We start from the raw sequence: 22,071 nt of genomic DNA, 5'->3' as shown, positions 1-22,071 counted from the left end.
CGTCGAAACCGGGTTTCGAAAATCGACGTAGAGTCCTTGTTATGTGGCTTCAGACGTTGTTGGGCATGTACGGCTCCAGGAGCAAAGAGTGTTAGTTGATTTGCGCGGCTTATAATGTCTGCCATAGAAATCCCCGCTGATTGCCGCAGGGCGGGTGCAGATGCATTATTCCCTTTACGGCAATGCCTATTCCATTTAGGCATTAGGCAACACACGGCTGGTAGGTGGCGGTCATGGTCGGGCGATCACCGCTATCGGCTTAAGGGGCTGGTGTCGATCGTCAGGCTTTTGCAACTGTTTTATGGAATATTCATGTGAAGTTTCATCGAGCATTCATAAACATTTCACTGTTTCCTCCGAATGTAGACGGCTAATAGCTTTATCACGCTTTGTTTCCAGTTTTCCGATAAGACGTCGCAGCAGAACAGCGCAACTAGCTACGGTCCGTATAACTTAAACACCGCTGAATAATGCCAAAACACTCCGAAAATAGCACCAATCTAGAACATTGTCACAGCATACAAGAAAAAACTTCAGGTACGCTAAACTGAACTTGATATCGTAGTTTCCAGCTGCTTTTGGTTCTTTGATTTGTGAACCAATTATTAGAAGCCTTATTTAAATTTAATACCATTTCGAGCATCTATATGTAATGTCCTACATGAACCTGGGCTCCAGAAGGTTGGGGAGGGGGGGGCCAAACTCTCCATTGGGGAGGGGGGCAGATTGACTATTTGGGCTGCCAGTGGCCCACCCAAAAGAACACAAATTGGCACCCGTGCCAATAACCAATAACTTGTCAATGAATGGAAATAAATTCAGCGTACTGGTACAATCCCTAAACCACAAACAATCTGGGAACGAGCGGATTTAGCCACGACAAAAGTATTCAAAAAACAGATAACTCCTCTGATAATTATCTACAGAAGTTTCCTTGTTTCGACAGTTCGACAGTTTCGACAGAAGTTCGACAGGTCCTAAAATTATCTTCCACTTTCGTCATGGGTGCCCATGTATAGTGAAAGGACATAGCCAGGCAAGCGCAAAGAAAAATATTTACTGTCTTGAGCAGGTTCTGAAAATTATCCGAAATTCGTCCCCAGCCTGTGCAAATTATCTTCGACAATTTTCCGTGCTCGCAAAGCAGAATGTCATTCCGAAAAACATCAAACGTTCAGGGTGATTATCCGAGATTAGCTGCCTGCCGAACGCCACGTGCACTTCAAACTCGACATGCAAATACAAATGCGCCCAAGATCGAATAATTGTCCGGACTATTATGCTCGTTTGGGGCTTAAGACTACACAAGCTAACACACCAGATGAGGACGACAGTCGGAACAATTATTCCATTCGCGATGCTAATGTCTCCCTCAGTCCTTCTGGTAAAGCTGAAGGCAAATGTCGTTTACACAATGGTCGCAGTCAAGGTGTTCGAAATTTGCTGTTAGTGCTAATGAGCTCCCTTATCTGAAGAGCATTTGCTGACATTAATGATGCGTTCGCGATATGAGCGGTGAATGAGTGGTGAAAAACGTTTTAGGGTCATCCGATAACTTTGTGCTGCCAGCAAAAACTTGGGGCACTTGAAATATCTGGTCAATGGAAGCAAATCCATAAAACAAAGGATACCAACCGGTGTAAATCGAGATTCCTTACAATCCGACGTGAACAATAGAAAATCCCAATGCGACTAGACACACTCCCTTTAATACAACCTCGGGACAGCCCTTTGGGCCCTCCTAAAACAATGCCCTTGGCCGACTCCGGGTCCTGATCTTCGCTCCTGATGGGGCCGTGGGACCCCTCGTCGGGCCCCTCGAACAATGCAGTTGGCAGATTTGGGATCGATTGCCAACACAGGGCTCCCTGTTAGGCACTCTAGGCACCGGGCCGATGCAGCGGGCCCTTGCTCACTCAGGGGGCCCAGCCTATGTAAATCGCGGGCGCCGGCCTTGTCTCTGCTTGGAAAATAGGCCGTCAGGCCCGGGCCGACACGGAGTCATCTGTTCCGCGCAAGTGGTGCCTGACCGACAAAGAGGCACTCTGACTCAGCGGGCCCGTTGAGCACAAAGGGCCCTCTGACAAACATTTGCCAGACATTCAAATTGGACCATTGATCGTCTGTTTCGAGTGGACCTTAGGGTCCCTTGGAACCTAGGGGGTGTGGGCCTGCCCCCAACCCCTAGATGCCTGCGTGCACACCCCTGTGTCCCCCTACCTGCACCACTGGCCCAAGCAGCTGGTAGGAGAGGTGGAGTAGCTGATTCGGTGGACGGTATCTGTTGACATTCGTTTCAACTTGACGAAAAGTGTGCAAGCTCAATGAGAGGAACATTTCGTATTCACCCAAAATGTGTCTTGGATGTTGATTTCTTTCGGTATGACCAACTGCTACTATTCATTTCAGCGTTATTTTTCCAGCGTATCATCTTTTAATGGTTGGAGGTCACAGCAACCGTCGTGGCGTAGGCCATAACGTCATTTCGTCAAAGTCACCTAACCACTGCAGTGGCTTCTTCGTCGAGAACGTTCGTGAAAGGAGAGGCCTTAAAGTGCCCTCCACCCCAACCGGCGGTGTCATGCTGACGAAGTGTGTCTACGACTAAACCCTATCACCTTGGGTGCTTGACATGCCGTAAGGTGGCGGGCACTGTGCCGTGCAGTTCTCCCCGCGCTGGCTCCTGTCCTAAACTCACCATGATCCATCACCTTCATTTGCAATGTAGAAGACCACGTCTGACACCATTCACATGCGGTCACCCTCCAACCTGTAGTCGCATCCGTTTGACTGCAGGCGAGTACACGACGCCTCTAGAAAAATCCCCTCCACGTGGGGCGCGGGCACGCCTCTTCCGATTGCGGCCACCTGTGGAAATCACCCAACCGCACCCGAACGGAGTACTCCGGAGGTTCCGAAGGCCACCGCGAAACCGCGCGTGAGGAGCTCGTGGGGCGCCCACGGATCTGCGGCTGTGAGCGGAGTGCTGCTCTTCTGACACATTTCCCTTAGGGCAACAAGACATGTTACGGAAAGGGGTGAAACGCGAGCTGCAAATGAATATTGCCCGCTCACTCCTTGGCATTACGTTGAACTCAGGCGCGGTGGCAAATCAACCCTGACGCCATTCAGCCCTGGATCGCGCCACAGAAATAACGAAGGCGGCGGCGCTCTTCCTGGCATAATGATTTCACCGCATCCAGATGTATAACATAACAACACCGGCAGTCAAGGCAACTGCAGCCACCGGAAGTGCTTTTGCGGAAACAGCTTAGCTACTAAAGTCGTCACATTTTGATATTTGGAATACCCGTTACTGCTCCGCAACCAAATTTGAAAACCCGCACCCGCCCCCGCAAGGCAAGTGCTCGAAAATAGCCCGCATTGGCCCGCTAACCTGATTAGCACTCGAGGTACATTCAGTTAGTCATATAATACCATTACTTCCAAGACAAAACTATGTAATAAATCTATAAACATATTCGTCCCATCTGTTTTGCTTTCGTCGCGGCTTAATCAAGAAAATCTCCTTAAATTTCAGGTACAAATACTTGGCCTTATGGTAACGTAGGGGCAACCACGAAAATATAGAAATCTACAAACATATATGCATCCACCTTGTTTTCACAACCTAACACTGAGTGAAAATAATCCATTTAATTCATTTCAAAATATAGAGCCATTTTGAAGAGCCTGCTGAAGAACCAACGCATGTAGTAGTTCCCTTGGTCGTAGGTGCAATGTCCAAGACAAAATTCTCTTGGCCCTTCCGGATGCTCTTCAAAAGGAGCCAACAATATGTACCTTGCATAGGAAGAAATTGAAAAACACCAACCAGCATCATAATGAGAGAAACTAAGACTGAATTTGCATTTACCTGGATTCATATGATGACTTTTCATCTCCATATACGCATATGGGCATGCAAATAAAAATATTATATTCGAAGACCAGAAGTAGTTGAAACTTTGAACTGGCCAAATTGTTAACTGCACAAGGAAATAGTGGCATATACAATGAAAAATTGATAGCCTCACACATAGCCAAATGTTATGCAAGGAAATTCAACAGTAACAATGTCCATGGCCAACAAGCACCGGAACCAAATCACTGCCTATTCCGTGGACAGAAGTGAGTACCTAAATGATGGCTGAATACGTTTGCCAGTTTCCAAAAGCGAGGCGTAGAGTTTCACAGCAGAACTGTCCTTCTAATATTGCATTTATGCTCTAAATGCCCTAAATGTGGATGTGGACAGAATCCCGACCAGCCTCGGTATCGTCATGCCACATGGCAAGTAACGGAAGATAAGCGTAGTACTTGGTGAAAGACGAGTGCGAGATAATTGATCCCATGTCTCACCCCTGGACAGCTGATGATCCATCCAAATGCGACTAACAAGTACGAGCTCCTTCATACGCCACGTAAAGACTATCTTGTGCATCCGAGCTACTTGGAAAGCTGAGGCTTGACGACATATCTTGGGACCAACTGACCAATCTTTGGCAAACTCCGTGCGCCGACTTTGTCCCTCAATGCCTCTGGTTGAAACTGTGCTGGGATTGCTGGGATGGTTTGGTGGGCAGTGTTTTCCCGTCGTTTTCCCTTCGGCCTAATGCCAATCACCATATGCGTATATATTTGTATATATATATATATATATATATATATATATATATATATATATATATATATATATATGCAAAGTTACAGAATTTGCGGATAACATCTGAGCTGCAGAAAACTGGATTTGTTCGCTGTTATGAATTACGCGAAAATTTTTCAAGTCAGTCCAGACATTGAGTTGTGTTTGTTGTTTGAAAACATCCCATGTAGTTGCGTCTATCAGATCTCCCTACAAATCATAATGTGCTTGCATGTGACCTGTGATCTCTGTGAGCTGTGATCTATTTGGCAAATGGCGCGCAAAAGGAAGATGTATAGTTTTGAAAACCTGCTTTGGGCGGGTTGAACAGGGATAATTGACTCAGCTTGTTTTGCTGTTGTTTATTGCTGGAGCTGGAGCCTATTAATTGAAAAAGAAACTACACCCATAGCATAATCTACCATTGTCCACTTATGTGGGGCTGTCTCAGGATAGTTATTGCTCTTGGGTTTAAATTTCCGCCCTGTCGTGATTTATAGTCAACCAATTTGCTCTTTATGGCTATTTTACTGGGAGCACAGTTGCCCGTTTTGCTACGTTCCGTCACCAATCCCTCTTTTTGCTGCTGATATTTTTCTCGCTTTTTTGTGTTGGTGAAATTGTTCATATGAACAGTCCCTTTTAAATGAACGCAAGAAAAACACCGCGACTTGCCTTTGATTAGCGACACATATTTCGAATGTGTTGTGTAAAAAGCCAAGTTCCCATTACAGTGCTTGCAAAGCTGACTGTTCCAATATCGTTTCACTCTTCCGTAAGGTTCAAAAGATCTTTGTAAAGCTGACCTTGCTTTTACTCCGATTGCGCACTTATCCGGTTGCGTTCTTCCTTACTCTGTCTCTGTTCATGCAATCTTCAGAAATACCATCACCCTGAGTCTCTCCAGGCGCGTCGGTACGTAAGCTATGTCAAGGCATCGCACAAGCTGATTCGCTGTCATCGTCACTCTTGTCATTCTTCTGTCACTCTTCTGCTGCAAGGCTCTCCACTAGATGATAATAAAAATACGGCATAACTCCGTTGCTCGCAAATTCACTGCTCGGCCAATGTGTGTGTGGTGGGGGATATCAAAGGCATGTGACAGCTCTATCGTGGGCATGCCGATGTTTTCCTAGTGCTCATAGCATGTATTTGTTCTAACGCGCGTCCGGGTGGCCGGTTGGATATCCTTCGTTCGGGTGGGGGTCAATTTGATCCCCCTGAGATCTCAGGAACTTAGAGAGTTAGAGACACCAAATTCACAGAGTGTATTGGCCCGTACCTGAACTCCCTCAGACCAAAATTTGGGATTCTTAGATCTTGACCTAAGGGCCAAATAAGGTCAAACAATGCCAATCTCCAGATTGGTCTGCAAAGTGCCCCCGGAACCTAGATACCTGTTCTAAACAAGGGTCACATGATCCTTTACGATCAGTGACCTTGTTCGACCCTTCGAAGGTCATGGTGACCGAAATCATACAAGACTGCTTTGAGGTTTGCACTTGAATGGGCGGCAAAGATTACGCTAGTCATTTTGTTCCCAAAAACAAGATGTTTACCTAGGTCGTTTTTGGTCAGTTACCTATTCTAGCCTTTTAGAAGTGTATGAAAAATGTATAATACGGTTCCTGTCATCAATATATTTGAAATGGGCACCAGAAACTACCCCATGCAGCAAGCCTTAGAGCAATAAAACAGATTGGCTTTGACCTTGGCCTGACCTTCAAAACTGACCTTAGGTTAAAAAAATTGTTCATTCAATCGTTGTGTTGCCGAAAAAAGTATCTCAGAGATGTACAGTCTCATCTAGTACTCCGCTGTTGCATTAGATTGAGCTATTCCCTAGAAAATGACTTCGCTGAATCCATGGCCTTACTTTGACTTGCCGTAGGTCAGCGACCTTATAAAGTGCATCTAAATTTTTAATATCAAATGATCTGCTATTCAATTGTCTATAGCTTTGCAAAATTTGGCGCAGATGCGCCGCGCCGTTCGAAAACCATTCCGGAAAAACTTCGGGGGGGGGGCAATTTGGCGCCCCACTCGAGCGCGTGTTACGCTCTCAGCAGCCTGCCAAAGGCCAATGTGGTTAAAGGAACTGGTATGATCTAGCTGGGTTTTCCTACTTGAGGCATGAAGTTCATGGCAAAGCTATCGCTTGCTTTACGACGTCAACTTAATGACCGATGCTACGCCTTCATAAGATAAGGGCCCAGTGCGTTGTAACAACCCAAAAAAGCTGCTCGATTCTCCTACTACTTCAAATGAATCATTCTTTTTTTTAAAAAGGACACGTATTGGTGGAGTAATACAAAAAACATCGGACCAGTAACTATTTAGCTTGATGCGGCGAAAATGTAAAAACATCAACCGCATAGAAGTGTACCTTGAATTAGAGCACGTACCATGCAAATGCTATTTTTGAAATGCCTCCCGCGTGTGTTTCGTAGGAATACGATTACAATCAAGCTTCTAAAACGGTGTTATGTGCGACTGCACGTTTATAGTGAAATTATTGTCTTTAAAGTATTCATCGAACTGGTCGAAGCGTGGAAAACCGGATGATCTGTGGTAATTTTCTATATCCACTCACCGAAAATGACAAGCGCACCGTACAAAGCCTCGGATAAGCGACCAAGGGCATACACGCTGTATGCACCGTGGTGAACAACCAACGCACACACACACGCACACACACGCACACACACACACACACACACACACACACACACACACACACACACACACACACACACACACACACACACACACACACACACACACACACACACACACACACTATATATATATATATATATATATATATATATATATATATATATATATATATATATATATATGCCAGCTAAGATTTCGCTCGTTGAAAGGGTGACCAGTAATAGGGACGAATTTTCATGAAGTTCGTGGGTGGCCAAAACTAGATGACCTCAACACAAAGAGGAAATATTCGTTCATGGTCCCCTTAAAGGAGCTGCAGTTGTTCCTCAGGTCGGCTCTCCAGCTGACACAGTCCCGCCGTGATCAGCGATAGACCCCGCCGATCACAGGAGCGCTTGTGAGCTGAAACACGTGCTGAGCTCGAGTGCCGCTTCCCCGGTGAGTTCGGTCTCAATGCGGCTGAAGACTCTCCCGAACGACGCACCACTCGGCGTGCTATTTGAACGGCGTCTGCCGCAGCTCCAGTCGTGATTAACGGCCGCTGCCAGCTGCGACGATCGCTCCCGGCAGGCCGCCCGGGCGGCGGGGGAAGGGAGGGGGCGAGTGTATCTCCGCCGTCCGCGGCTGCGTCACTGGACGCCGGCTCTCCGCTCAGGCCTGCCAGATCGCGCACGGTTCTGCAGACGCCCATCTGCAGCCGCGGGGCTAATCAGCGGACTGTTGCCGACCGCCAGCTGTCCACGGGTACTTTGAGCAAGTCACGTGTCAAGATTCGCCCGAGCACGGCTCGGACGTGTCGGTGAAAAATGAACGATCCGTCCTCCCTGGACTCAGCCCGTGTCTCCGTGTCCAACCGCGTCCTGGCCAGTGCCCTGCGCGTGTGTGAAGTTCGCTGTCAGGACAATATGGCACCGCATTTTCTGGGAGCGCCGCTGAGCGTATCGGAGCATCTCGTCGCGCCTCAGACCTCCTTCTTCACGGACGAGCGCCTCCTGTCCTGGAAATCCCGGACCACATGGCCGGCTGTTATCGGCCCTGCAGCAGCGCTCTCCATACCGCCCGCTCGGCTCGGCCGGGCCGGGCTGGCCGCCACCACGGCTGGGTCGCGCCGCGCCGCCGCGGCTGCAGCGGCCGTATCTCCCCGTGCCGCTGAATGAAGGTCAGCACCTGATGAGCGCGGGAGGAGGCGGCCACGGGCCGCGGCGCCCGCCAGGTTAAGCGGACAGCGCCGGGCTCGGCCAGCAAAAGACGGCCGGCCACTGCGCCGCGTCCGGTTGCCGGCGTTAAAGAGTGGCGCAGCCAGGTCGCCGCTCCCGGAAGTGACTGTTTGCTAATCTGCTGGGCCCCGTCACGTGATACCTCTGCCACTCATGGCGAGCGGCTCGCGGTCGCGGCGCCCGCTGCAGCGCCGCGCGCTGCACAGCGCCGCCCAGCGGCCGTGCCCTGTTTACTCGGGTGATAACGAGAGACGCACATACTTGAAACGCGGTCGCGCCGGATTCCCAATGGCAGCAGAAACAATTCGTCGGCGTTGCCAACGCGATCAATGGGATGGGATGGCCGGGTGCGGTGATGTGAAACGGGCTCGAACAGGGATCGTCCCACAAACCAGCGAGCAGTCCATTGTGAAATATGGCGTGCATATTTTGAGAACAGGTATCCAATTCCACCAGCTGTTAACGTACCTCAGTAGGCTTGCGCCCAACACGCCGTATCGAACGGGTTTGCATGAACCGGTGCATACGCTACTCCCACACCTCCTGCGGCGTGGAGCGAACATGATAACAGACGTGATTGTCATCTCCGTGCGGGCTCATGAAAGAAATCAAGCGGAAGGCGCGTGACACTTCTGAAACTCGTCCCAATAGTCCGCATCCTGGGGTTGGATATATTCTGTCCTGGGTCCAACAGACAGGTGTGCAGTGATCTTTAGTGATGACCGGCAGCAGTGTTAGGGAAGGACGCAAATATCCTGGGCTGATATTGATCACGCTAAGCGTAGCATGTGCACTGCCAGGCCTATGCAGTTGTCATGGCATATTTGCTGGCGCCGCAGCGTACTGTTTTGGAGATCCGGTTCCGTACAAAGGCCATACGCTGCTGGCTTCACGTCTCTTCCTGCTCCGGCTGCCGATTTTTGACATCAGTCCTTTAAGAGCTCTGAAACGGATGCATCCACAGTTTGCATACGTGGTAGTCCGCATATGTGTCCACGGTAGCTCGTGGTAGTCCGCGTACATAGAACCGCATTTGTCAGTACGATTATTCGTTTTCTCCTCCGCGAGGACAGTTTTGAATCATGTTGCTGAGACGTCTGGCTTGTGGGATCATGATCATGATCTGGACCGTGTCCTTCAGTGGTTTTGTGGCTTGAAAATTGTATATTTGTCATGCTTATGAATGGGCAGGTGAAATGTATATTTCAACATTGCAGAAAAACGCTCGTTTGATCAAACAGCTTGCAAATGCTTTCCGAGGAAATCTTCAAATGAATTTTGCTACTTGCTGATGAAGACTTGGTGACAGTACGATCAGCGGCTGCAAAGGTCAAAAGCGTTGCTTGTCAAAAACATCACTGGTTGGGCTGAATTCTAAGCCACTGATTACTAAGGTGCTTTTCCTGAGCTGATCGCACGGCTATAAAGCGCTGGATTTCAGAACACAGCAGACCGATGACACCGCAAAGGCGTAGATGAGCGGTCATGGGTTGTAAAACTCCCTGCACTTAAGACTAATTGACGTAAGCACCTATTGTTCCAGCTTGAATACTCATTTGTGACCGCTTAAATGCACAGATTTTCGATGGGCCCCACTGCAATGCATGGGTCACTGAAATAGACTTGATAAGTCTTCCTGTGCTTTCCGCGCTAACATCTAAATGGATTGGAGGGCCCGTAAAATGTTTGGAGTTGCATGCGTTGCAAGTTGGGCCATACTCTCTTGACTAATTTGGACATATGGTATATTCATTTTCGATAAGGGTTTTTCTTTTCGCGCAGAAACTGATATAAGAAAATTTAAGCTGAGCGCTGTCCGTAGCCCGTGTGAGGCAGCCTAATCCTGTGTATTCTGGCGCGGCTGAATCATATGGCAAAGTGTTACTGATATTGCAGCCTTGTAGTCCAAACCGTTACGGCCGAAGACCAAGCGCAAAAGTTACTTTAGTTGAATTTCAAGATCTGTTTGGGACGGAAGGCCTATTTTTGCCAACTGTTTTTTTTTCTCGCGCTGGGAAAATAAAACCAATATGCCTTGTTCGGCGTGGGACGAACAAGGATGTGTTATTGGTGACAGTTGTCAGCTGTTATGAAGTATAGTTATAGAGCACGGCCCCCCCCCCCAAAAAAAAAACTGACTAAACGGAGCCGGACGCGTTCGCCAACCAACACTAGAGTACATCAGGGATGAGGGCAATCCACGGATTGTAGATCAATTCTCGGGCTGGATTGGATCGGATCAGAAATTTTCCCCTAAAGGATCAGATTTATTCTTAGAACATGGATAAGGATTGGACCGGATTCTCAAATTTGCTCGCTCACACGGATTGAAGAGATTGAAAACCACGTAAGTTGTTCAGTGCATTCGCAAGCAACATTATTCATATAGATAAGACAGTAGTAATAGCCTTATTCCTCGGAGAAAAACCAGAAGAATGGAAATGTAAATGGGTTTATATCTCAGCAACATGCCTTCATCGAAACAATAGTAGAAGTAAACTCAAAATTGCCTGCCAATTATCTTTTTCGATTTTTTCAGTTTTTTTTTTAAACAGCAAGTTACAGTTTTTACAGGACACCAATATTAAATTAAACTTTATTAAAATTAAATTGAATTAAATAAAAAAATTAAAAGGGATTAAGCAAAGAGCGATTGCCAGCCATTAGCATGACGCAGTGTATATCTAGGAATTAGAATGCACGAAAATGCGTGTACATGCAAACGAATTCAAGTAAACAGGCATCACGCATCACGCTTCGCTTATACATGCGAGCGAGTTGAAGTATCGGCATCGGCAGGCAATTTTGAATTCACTTTTGCTATGTTCCGCTAAAGGCATGTGGCCGAAATGACAACCAATCTATTTCTCCATTCTGCTGTTTTTTCCGAGGAATAAGGCTAGTACCGCTGTCTTATCTCGATTGAAAACCAATTGGAAGGAAATTGTCACCAAATGTCCCTGAAATGCTCGATGGAGACATGAACTCAAAAAGTACCTTTAAACCAATAAAATCGGGATGTTTGGATTTGAAGCAATGCCTACACATGCCACGTAGCACGTATAAGGCTGAGTTATGCAATGCATAACTCAGTCACAAATTTCACAAACAAAGTCCCTGATGAACAGATCACATCGACAACTTGATATGCGTGAGCGATACTCAGATATTCTGGCATGGAAAGCTAGAGCTCTCATTCCTTCCAAAATAGTTAAATGTCTACTAATCTACCCTTATCAACACTTAACCACCATTATTCCTGGCCTTGCCGGCAATCCCCGTTAACCACAGTGAGTGACGTTGCACCTCAGAGTTGGAAAACTGGGCAGGAGCATGTTTTGTTGGTAGAGATCACACCATAGAAAATTGAAATCCAAGCTCCTCTCTGAGAATTTTTTAAAATGACCAACTCCTTGGCGACACTTTAGTTTTTGTTTACCTAGTCAAACAAGCAGGCCTCGGTGCGGGGAAACCACCATTGCAAAATTCATGTCTTTTAGGCTTGAAAACGACGATTGAAACTGGTCATATGTGATAATATTTTATTTGGACAGCACCTAAACAAAATTCCATGGTAGGGTGGTTATTGTAATATGCTGTGTTGATGTCATTTGTTATTGTGATATGCTGTATGCATCAACTTTTGTTGATATACACAGCATATGAATAGAAAAACAGCAATGATTGGCTGCATATATCAACTTTTGTTGACATACACAGCACATGAAAGTAGAGTGTTTGAAGTCAAATAATTTTCGATTTCAAGAGTGCTCTTGCCTGACGGGTAGGGCCACAAATAAAGCGAGAGAGTGCTGCTCTTGGGGCAAGACTTCGGCTGGCTAATGCATCTCATTGACATCTTTCCCATGCCTTGTCAATGAGGAAGGCTGGAAAGCTGGCTGGAAAGCTGCACCCTGGAGGTAATACATCCTTGAAAATACCATTGAAAAATGTCCTGAGAAATGAACTAAGGATGCTAATCTCAAGAATATTTTTAGGTTCAACCTTTGGAAAATGTTGTGGATGTGTCCCAAGTGGTCTAACTTTTGTGATAGGTCATATGCTGGAGCACGTTAGGTCAGAACACGAAATCAGGGATGGAACCTGACCCATTTGGTCAAAGATCTAGGATGGCTCCAGGCTTAACATTTTGCTGACATCTTTGCTGTGCTTGCAAGATGATTGATTGCCTGAAAACAATTTCCGCCAGGAAGATTGAGTTGGTTTCCCATTAAAAACAAGCTATATCATGTGCGGTGACGAGGTGCCTTAATTCATGCAAGAAGTGCATTATTTGGTAAAATTTTATTGCAGAGCATCGATACCTAAATCGATATGCCATGGTAGGATGGTGCATGTGAGGCATAATGGGAAGGGAGTCTGCCGCACTTACTTTTTTAGTGACGCAAATATTAGGTTGCCCCTGAACTATTTCTCTTATTTGGCATCAATATAGGGTGATGGCTGACAGGAGGGCAACAGTTTAACTTCCCCAAAAGTTTATAGCATATAGAATGTACTTGAACACAAAAATCATTAAGTAAGTAAAATTAGTGAGTAAGAAGATAGTTAAATTAGTAATAAGTAAAAACGTGAAAAAGTAGTGCAATGATTAGTAAGCTGATCAAGTTACATCTGGCTTTCTTTTTCTGGCTGTAAGTTGTGTCTTTAATATCGCCCTGATAGCGGGAGAGGGGATGCAACCCCTCGATGATTTTCGTGAGCATACCTGCCTGGCATGTTTTGCAATCGCACTCAAATTTCAGCAGTTCAAGGTTATTTATAACGCCTGTTTTAAAAACAGAAACGTGTTCCTAGATTTTGTGGTTCCGGAGCAGTAGCGGTTTTTGAGGAACACTGCGCGGCGATCTATACGGCAGACGCGGGGCAGCGACCAACAATGTCACGGAACGCGGGTAGGAAGCCTACACTGTTGCATTAATGGAGCCATGTGTCATAAAGTTGTCCCCGAAACACATAAACATGCACCATTGTACTCAGAACTAAACAAGGACCACGCCTGTCAAGTTTTGCGTCCCCACAAGGCGTAGTCTCGTAGATATGATATAAAGTTGAAAAGTTCGATTTTCTGGAAAATTCGACCTTTGATCTGCTACAATGGGGACAATTAATAAACTTAGCAACATGCAAACTAGCACAGACTGTGAGATCTGGTTGGGACCAATCCACTGGTGTTTTTCGCTAAGCTCTATATTAGTTTGAAAACGCCAGAGAGTGGGGTCACATCACCCCCCCCCCCCCCCTTCCTTATCAGTCCGTGTTATGAAAAACGGCGAATTAGGGCGAGGGTTAAGGAAACAGGTCAGATCGTTTGTCATTTGTGAGAGACAGGCATAAGCTTTTTGACCTCTGGATAATGACCTGTTCAACTTGACCTGGCCGTGACCCGCTTCACTCTTGAGAAAGGACACCGCACCTGGGTAAGGTCCCGCATGTCGGTAGCGTAGCTCGAATTCTCAGCGGGGTTGGGGTGATCGAGACAAACCTGACAGTTTGGACATAGTTCACCTTTAGCTGTCAGGCATTTGTGTGACTTTTCATTATGTTTTATAGTTAACACATCCCTGAGTTCATACGTCGATCCCCTCCTTGGCACAACTGTTTTGTAAACCTGCGGACCGTGTAAACGGCAAATACGACAATAGATTGTTTTCTAGGCCCACGCACAGTGCCAAGAAGCCATGTAGGTGGATTGAGTGCCAGTAATGCCAAACTTACGGCTACTGGTTAGATCCTGTGACCTTTGAAGTATGCAGATGGTTGAAGAACCCGGAGGCGGTGTACCACCTCCGGGAACAGCAACACATGCCTCGTAAAAGTTACAAGCCTGAGGCTTGCTAACTCCAGGCACCTTAGGCCCGCGATGCTTATACGCTAGCAAAAATGTTCGGGGCCCGCTACCGTCCCCAAACACAGGAAGCGTGAGCCCTGAGCAGCTTCGGGAACATGAGCCGCAGAACCCTGTAAAAGACGTAAAGGTTTCCTGAAAGTTCTAAGGATGCCTATGAGCTCAACATGTTCGCATTAAAACAAAAATCCGGTTGCATCACAAATCTAAGCATTCTGTGCGGTATTCACGGGCAACGTCTGGATGTGCGTATTGAAATAATAGTGCACTATACGTATATTCAAATGACGTCGATCTCCTGACTCTATTGGCCGCAGGCCTTAAGATCAACTGTAGCTGCCAACACTGAGTCGTGAACGAAAGTGGAGGCACTCGAGACATGTGGGGCAATAGTCACGTCGTCAAAACGCGCGGTCAGCAGATGTACGTATCACACAATGCGGCAAATCCGGGCCAGTTCCGCGACCATGAGATCACAGAGCAAGGTTCGCCCGTGGCATCCGTTCAGAGATCATGCCGTGAACACGTGGACTGAACTTGAGCCTTTTGGTTTGGTGAAGAACGGCGGCGGGAAAGCCCGTCTCCTTACAGAGCCGCGGGAGCTTTGAGCGATAAAGTGGTGTTTGTCACGATGGTGTGACAGCATCTCCGCATCAGCGAATGCATCTCCCGATCATTGGCCCCCGGTCGTCGGCCTTTAAAGCCGGGGCGCAACTGCTTCGGACATGATAGTGGTGCGGTTCATTTGTTGTTGCATGCCTCAAATTCAGAAAGCTCATGTCGGTTTCACAACTACTTCATAGGCGATTCGTTATAACGTTGCTCTCATTATCGATAGGAGCTTCGCCGGCATCCAGCGGTGTGAGTTAAACAAGCATTTCGTTAGGCATCAATCAATGTTCTTTACGAACTTGTACATTTTTTATCTGACGGAAGGTCTGTCTCATTTTGAACACCTAAAGTGAGGAAGCACCTGACTCAGATAAAGGTACTTGGTAGCAACAGTGACTATTTTGGGCCACCTTGTGAGCGCCTAAAGCCTTTGTCAGCAAAATTCGTGGTACTCATAGGATTCCACGTTGTGTTGCACATCTTCCAAACTATCGCTGAGTTTTCATGGAGAAGAAGCCGACCAGTCCCTTTAAAGGAGCAGATGGGACTGGTGTTGATTCCGGTCGGCTGGATGATTCCGGTCGACAGCCGCCTCGCCACGGTGATAATCTGCGCCTGCCGAGCAATCGTGCTGAACTGGCTCTCGCTGAGCTGTGCAAGTAATCGGGTTATGTGACGTTTCCCAAGAACGGTCCCATGAACAGTGTCATTGGCAGACATTTCGATGACATCACGAGATTGGCATTTTAAAGTCTTACGTGGGCTTTCTCTTCCCAGGCACCGCTTATGGCAAGGGACCTTGTTCCCCACAGGTGCCCACAGAGGAAAGATCTTTGAGGAGGGACGTTAGTATAACTATGGCAACAACGTACCACGCAAGGCTATGTTGTTGCAGTTGTGTGACACTTAGCCTTTGTGGCACGTGCTCACCTCTCTCTTGGATTGGCACGGAGTTCACCGTACTGATCTCTGATAGTGCCTGCAGGTCTCACTAACGAACAGAAAATACCAATGGTGCGAAAGTAAAGCGCTCCGCAAAACTGATGATGGCCTGCCGGTCTCCACTGCCGTAGCATCCCAGACGCATTTCGCGGATAACTAAACAACGTACAATGATCAGAAGACCGCTCAAAAGGAACAGACTGGGGATCTTATAGTCGTGTCATAAGGCCCGCCATTGACTAGCGCATATGCGCAATTCCACGTCAGTGTATGGCAAGGGTGCATGCCTGCCTTTAATTTTCAAATTAATTTCATAGACAGGTGCTCAATTGCTTTTGCCTCCGACCCCTCCCCCCCGGCCCTCCCCTTCTCCCATTAGCTGGAAAATGGCCAGCGGTGGAAGTCTCTACCATCTTAAAGGCACGTTTTTCATTGGCTTGGTTTCATGTAGATCATATTTTACGTAAGTTGTTCAATGCATATGCGGGGAAAATTATTTGCATGGATCAGACAGAAGTAATAGCCTGATTTCCTGGACCTTACGTTCAAGCTACATTCAGTTACCTTTACACATCTTCTGCTATTGTTTCAATAAAGGCATGTTGCAGAAATACCAGCCCATCTATATATAATTGTCATGGTTGTTCTCTGAGGAATAAGGTCATTACTGCTGTCTTAGCCCATATTTTGATCACATTTGTGATACCTTATTCGGTATGGGGTAATATGGTGCTCACATACAGAGTTTTCAAAACCATTGCGATATGATATATGCAGATTGACAGCAGGTCATCGAAAAATATCGATACACGCCAAGTCGGGAATTATATTTATGTACGCGATTCGTCTTCTGTCTCACCGAATAAATCCCTTCTGGAGCACCGCATGATTGTAGCCTGGCATTAAACGACTCAGTAGCATACAAGCGTTCGCACGCTCGCTTCACTGTGCTCTTTTTAGAACGTAGACATCTAAATCATCTTTGGTGTAAAGTTGAATTCACGCTCTACCTCCTGCTGCATCTTTGTTTCGGAGCTGAATTCACACTCTACTTATAATCACATCTACCTGCTCTGGGTGCCGAAATGTGGCACAAACGTGAAAAAACGGTCGAACCAGCAAAATATTTTTGAGTATTAGCTGGTGCACGCGTGACGCGTGGCATGTGCGGCATCACAATTTGCACCACCCGATTATCCGTTCGATTCTCTATCAAAGCATGCCACTCCCGAGTGGCTCCGTGTCCTGGGTGCCGAGATACGGCACGAAACAGATAAACCCGTCAAAAATAACCAGATGCATCTTTCCAGATCGCTGTCGGCGTCACGCGTCGCCCGTGTGATCATGTCCATGATACCATGTGATTCGCTGTTGAATTATCTATCGAATCATGACCTTCTCAAGTCGCTCCGTGCCCTTGCTACCGATATATGGCGCAACACGGGAAAGTTATCCAAAACAACGAAATCCATCCTGCTCACTCGTGTTGGCGTGATTCATGGCACGCGCTGCCCAGCATTTGCCACCACGTAGCTGCCAATCCAATTCTCTATCGAGTCGTGTCGCTTCTGTGCCGCTCCGACCCGCCATTGTGGAATTATTGTGTGTCCAGGATGGCGCGTCTCGCCGGCTGGCCGCCAAACGGTTGCAAATTATATTCGCTCACGTTATGTCCGACGGCGCGTCCCGAAATGCCGACATTCCCTACTTTTCGGACAATTTTCCGCGCAACCGCGCGTCGTACAAAGTGGCATTCCCCATTGAAGTAGTACACGGCATATTGGTGGATAGTTTCAAATTGGATTTAATTCTCTGCGTGCACTGGGTTGCGGAATGCGGCACAACACGCAAAAAACGAGCGGAGTCAACTCGATCTTCCAGCCCATGAGCGCGTGACACGTGGCACGAGGGACGGGAAAGTTAGCACCATGCGATTCCCTGTAGCACTCCCGTTTAACATTTGAAACACCAAAGAATGGTTTGAAAGAGTAGCACACTAATCAGCCCCTCTCCCCCATGTGGAAAACATTGGCTATGCAAATGGTAATTGTCAAATGCCACGATGCGTCAATGACGAGGCCCAAATGACATGCTCTATGACATTTGACTGTGGCACATGACGTGACACATGCCATTTTTCTGTAATAGTACCAGCATTAGAAACATAAGAGCATATTTGTCATGTAAGCGCTGGGTCACACTTGACACGCGGGACTGTATAAGACATACCTAGCACCATTTGGCAGAGGTGCAATTTCCTATTCAATCAGGGGCTCCGGCCGCCCCCCCCCCCCCCCCCCAGAGGTGGCCTCCAGCCACTGACTTTGAGAGAAAAGCGAGTTAAATTTGGGAAAAACAAAGCTGTTTGATTGTCTTTTAGGGGCGGGTTGTCTTATCTTTCGCAGTGCTGTCCCCCGGTGGCTGAGGTGAATGGCTTGAGTTGAGTTGAGTTGATTTGAGTATGCATTGGGGCCCCAATTAATTTGGCACCCCTAAATACTGAACACCGGCGCAGAGTTCACAAGAATGCATTGACAATATCATCATCATAAACACATATCTGATCGACTACACGCCAATTATGTTTTCTGTAGACAACCAGTACAGGATCAAAACATAATAGATGACAATCTGTAGACAACCAAGACACAATTTGTGACTAAATGCTCCTTGCATATTTCAGCTTATTATGATCAAAATATCATTCCTGGCGTGCAGTTTATCATGTGTATTCAAATGACAGTTCCTTTGAGCATATCAGAGACACTTTCCAAACATAAAAATATTATTTTTATATATAACGCAAGGCTTATATCAGACTGAAATGTGAAAGGGGGAAATCAAATCGAATTGCGTTGGCGTTCACACCAAACTTATCTGTATGGGCCTTCAACGGCACATTTGAATGTACCAGTGACGCAGGTTAAAGAAATAAAGGTTTTGCCTGTTTGTTGGTTACCTTCGGACACAACTGAAGGAACGTGATAACGTAAACGTCATGATAGTGGGTACTCGCCATGGAATGTTCACCGGGATTGATGAGCAATCAGTGATGCGAAATGCCTATGCTGTCCTGCATGCTGCCAGCAGAGCCAATGCAGTTTTGTTATGTCGCCGGATCATCGGAACTCTAGCATTGCCGGACCTAGTCACATTTGTAGACTATCAAGGATGCTAATCTTCAAATTTCTGATTTCGGATTAATATACTTAACCAGCTATCAAGCACTGACAGCATGCCATTTAAGTTGCGTTACTGCCACAATCATTGATTGAAATTGACGTATAGGATCGCATATGCCGGTACCAATTTGAGATATAGCACGTTTTGGTATCATTCTTCCGCCCAACCTGTTGTTATAGGAAAGTGCTGCCACTTTTGGACCCGCAGGCTCGCAAGACGCGGGCTTAAAAAACCCGCAGGGCTTTTGACGGGTATTGCTGATAGCATTGTGGGTATTGGTGGGTATTCTACAATTATCATTATCTCACTTGTGCTTTCATAACCACAAGGTTATGCATAGTTTTCCACCAATGGAAGGTGATAAACATCAATGGAAAAGTAGCCTTTTGTTTACACTAATGATAAAACTACGTAAGTTGTTAAGTGAATTTCCAAGGAACATTATTCACATAGAGAAGACAATAGGAATAGCCTTATTCCTCGACGAAAAACCAGGAGAATGGAGATATAGATGCGTTAATATTTCGGCAACGTGGCGTTATCAAAGATTTGTTCCAATAGAAGCATGTTGTCGATATATCAACGCATCTATGTCTCCATCCGCCCGGTTTTTCTCTGAGGAATAAGGCTTTTAATACTTTCCTATCCAAATGATAAAACAGAGAAATTACATTCTATTATGAATTTTGTCGGATATAAAATGCAAGCAACTTAATGAACATATAGCTCATCGCATGTTATGACTTAAAGAGTGTACTACCATGGCTTAATAACTAAAACCTACAATAAAGTGCAACTACTCGTCTAAAGATTCTGGGAGAATGAAATCTGAATACAACAGCAAAAAACATTCTGAAATAATTACCCATTAGTGGCGGATAACACCATGGGTGTAGCTTCCTACTCACTTAGTAGGCTACAGCGCCAGCCCCCAACAGCTGTTGTTGTCTGTGAGTTGAGTTATTTATCCCTGCTCATCCCATCCCAAGCGTTGTTGTTGTTTGTTTGTTGTTTCTTTGTTTGTTTTTGATTAACAGTATTTCCGAATTTTGCACACAAGTTGTCCAGTGCATCACAGATCACAGAAAACCTAGGTCACATGCAGATACTCAATGGCTTGTATGCACACCTGATTGAGACAACTACACTCAACAGCTCAAACATCAAACGCCACCAAATGCCTGGATTGAAATGAAAGCGTGCTCCTGCATTGAAAACACGAGACGTGCCTGTGAAATCGATAACAGCAAACCAATGCAGATTTCTGCAGCTCAGACATTATGTGCAAATTATGTAACTTTTTGTAGCAATGCTTTCTGCTATATACATGCACTGATTTGGTGTTGATCCGGGAAGAAAACCCAGGGCAACACCGATTACCAATACATCCCAGCGATCCCAGCAATGTTTCAAAATAAACTCATCGACGGACGAAAACGACGCAAAAGGCTGGCCGTCAGCTGATCAAGGAGCTCGGATGTGCAAGATGACCTTTGCGTAGCATACGGACTACGGAAACAGACGATCTCGTATTTACTTAGTCACATTTGATTGGATCATCTGTGCAGGTGAAAGGCATCGGATTGCAGCCATTTATGGCGCACTTATCCTTCACCAAGTGGTACGTTTACCTTCTGTTACTTGCCGTGAGGTGTGGCGATGCCGAAGCTAGTCGGCATGAGACATTATGTGCACACTGGTATTGAAGGCATTTGGGGCATAAATCCAGAAACAAAAGAACGGATTCGCAATTGGACTCTAAACCTCGATGCCTGGATGCAGGTAATTAAAATCAGCCATTACTCAGGTACCCATCTCTGGCTATGGCGTTACAGATGATGTTGTAGCACCTGGTGGTCATGGACAATCTTTCGCATATTCTTCCGAGGAGGTGGGCTTATGCGTGAGGCCACCCATTTTCTTTATATATGCTAATGTTTCTTTGGTAAAATTAACCACTTGGCTAGTTTGAAGTACCTACAATATTTGGGCTTTGCGTAAACAAAGTTGTTTTCTTGATGGATGCCTACATATATGCATATTTAGGACTGTAGTCATCATATAAACCCAGGTAAATGTTAAGCAGTCTTGGTTTTTGAATTCTTACACTGTTTGGAGCTGTCTTATTTCTTGCGTTTCATTATATAGATCGTTGGCTGCTTTTTAAGACCCTTTTGAAGAACCAAGATGACTTTGTCTTGAACAAAGAGGATATTTACCCAAGACCAAAAGAATTGCATGTCTCGGTTCTTCAGCATTCTCTTCAAAATGGGCCATAGTTTCAGATCTTGAAATTAATGTACTTCAATACTGTCACTCAGTGTTAGTTCATAAAAACAAGTGTAAAAATGAATGCGTGTAGATTTGGAGATTTCTGTGGTGACCCTAACATCATGGTCAAGCTAAGTCTGTGTATCTGGAATTCATAGAAGGTCTCTTCATGCTAGCCATAACAAAAACATAAAAGAAGGAATGAATATGCTATAAGGGATATAAGGTATACAGAACCATATTGTTTTCGCAGTAATAATATTACATGGATGGGCATGGCAATGAAAAATAAGCTTGGCAGGAATTGATAGGGAATCAAACGGACAATCGCGTGTAAAAAACTGTAATGTCGCTCGTGCTGTGTCACACGTGCACGAGCCAGCAAGATGGATTTGGCCATTTCCGATTGTTTTTACCGCCTTTTGTGACACATCTCGGTACCCACAACAGCTGGAGGAGTGAATTCAACTGCAAATTTCTACGTTTACGTTTACCTTTCTTCGTCTTTTTCTTCTCAAATTTCTACGTTTTGAAATAAGCGCAGCAAAGGAAGGGTGCAAATGCTTGTCTAAATGACTAGTTTAGAGAGGGTGCGTCTGTTTGCCGTCTTTTTGCGTTGACCCATCTTCAGGTCAAATGGATAACGGGACTGA

This window comes from Pollicipes pollicipes, unplaced genomic scaffold (assembly GCF_011947565.3).
Source record: "Pollicipes pollicipes isolate AB1234 unplaced genomic scaffold, Ppol_2.1 Scaffold_7261;HRSCAF=8764_pilon_pilon_pilon, whole genome shotgun sequence".
Classification (NCBI taxonomy): domain Eukaryota; kingdom Metazoa; phylum Arthropoda; class Thecostraca; order Pollicipedomorpha; family Pollicipedidae; genus Pollicipes; species Pollicipes pollicipes.
The sequence above is the reverse complement of the archived record's forward strand: the minus strand, read 5'-3'. Positions refer to the sequence as shown.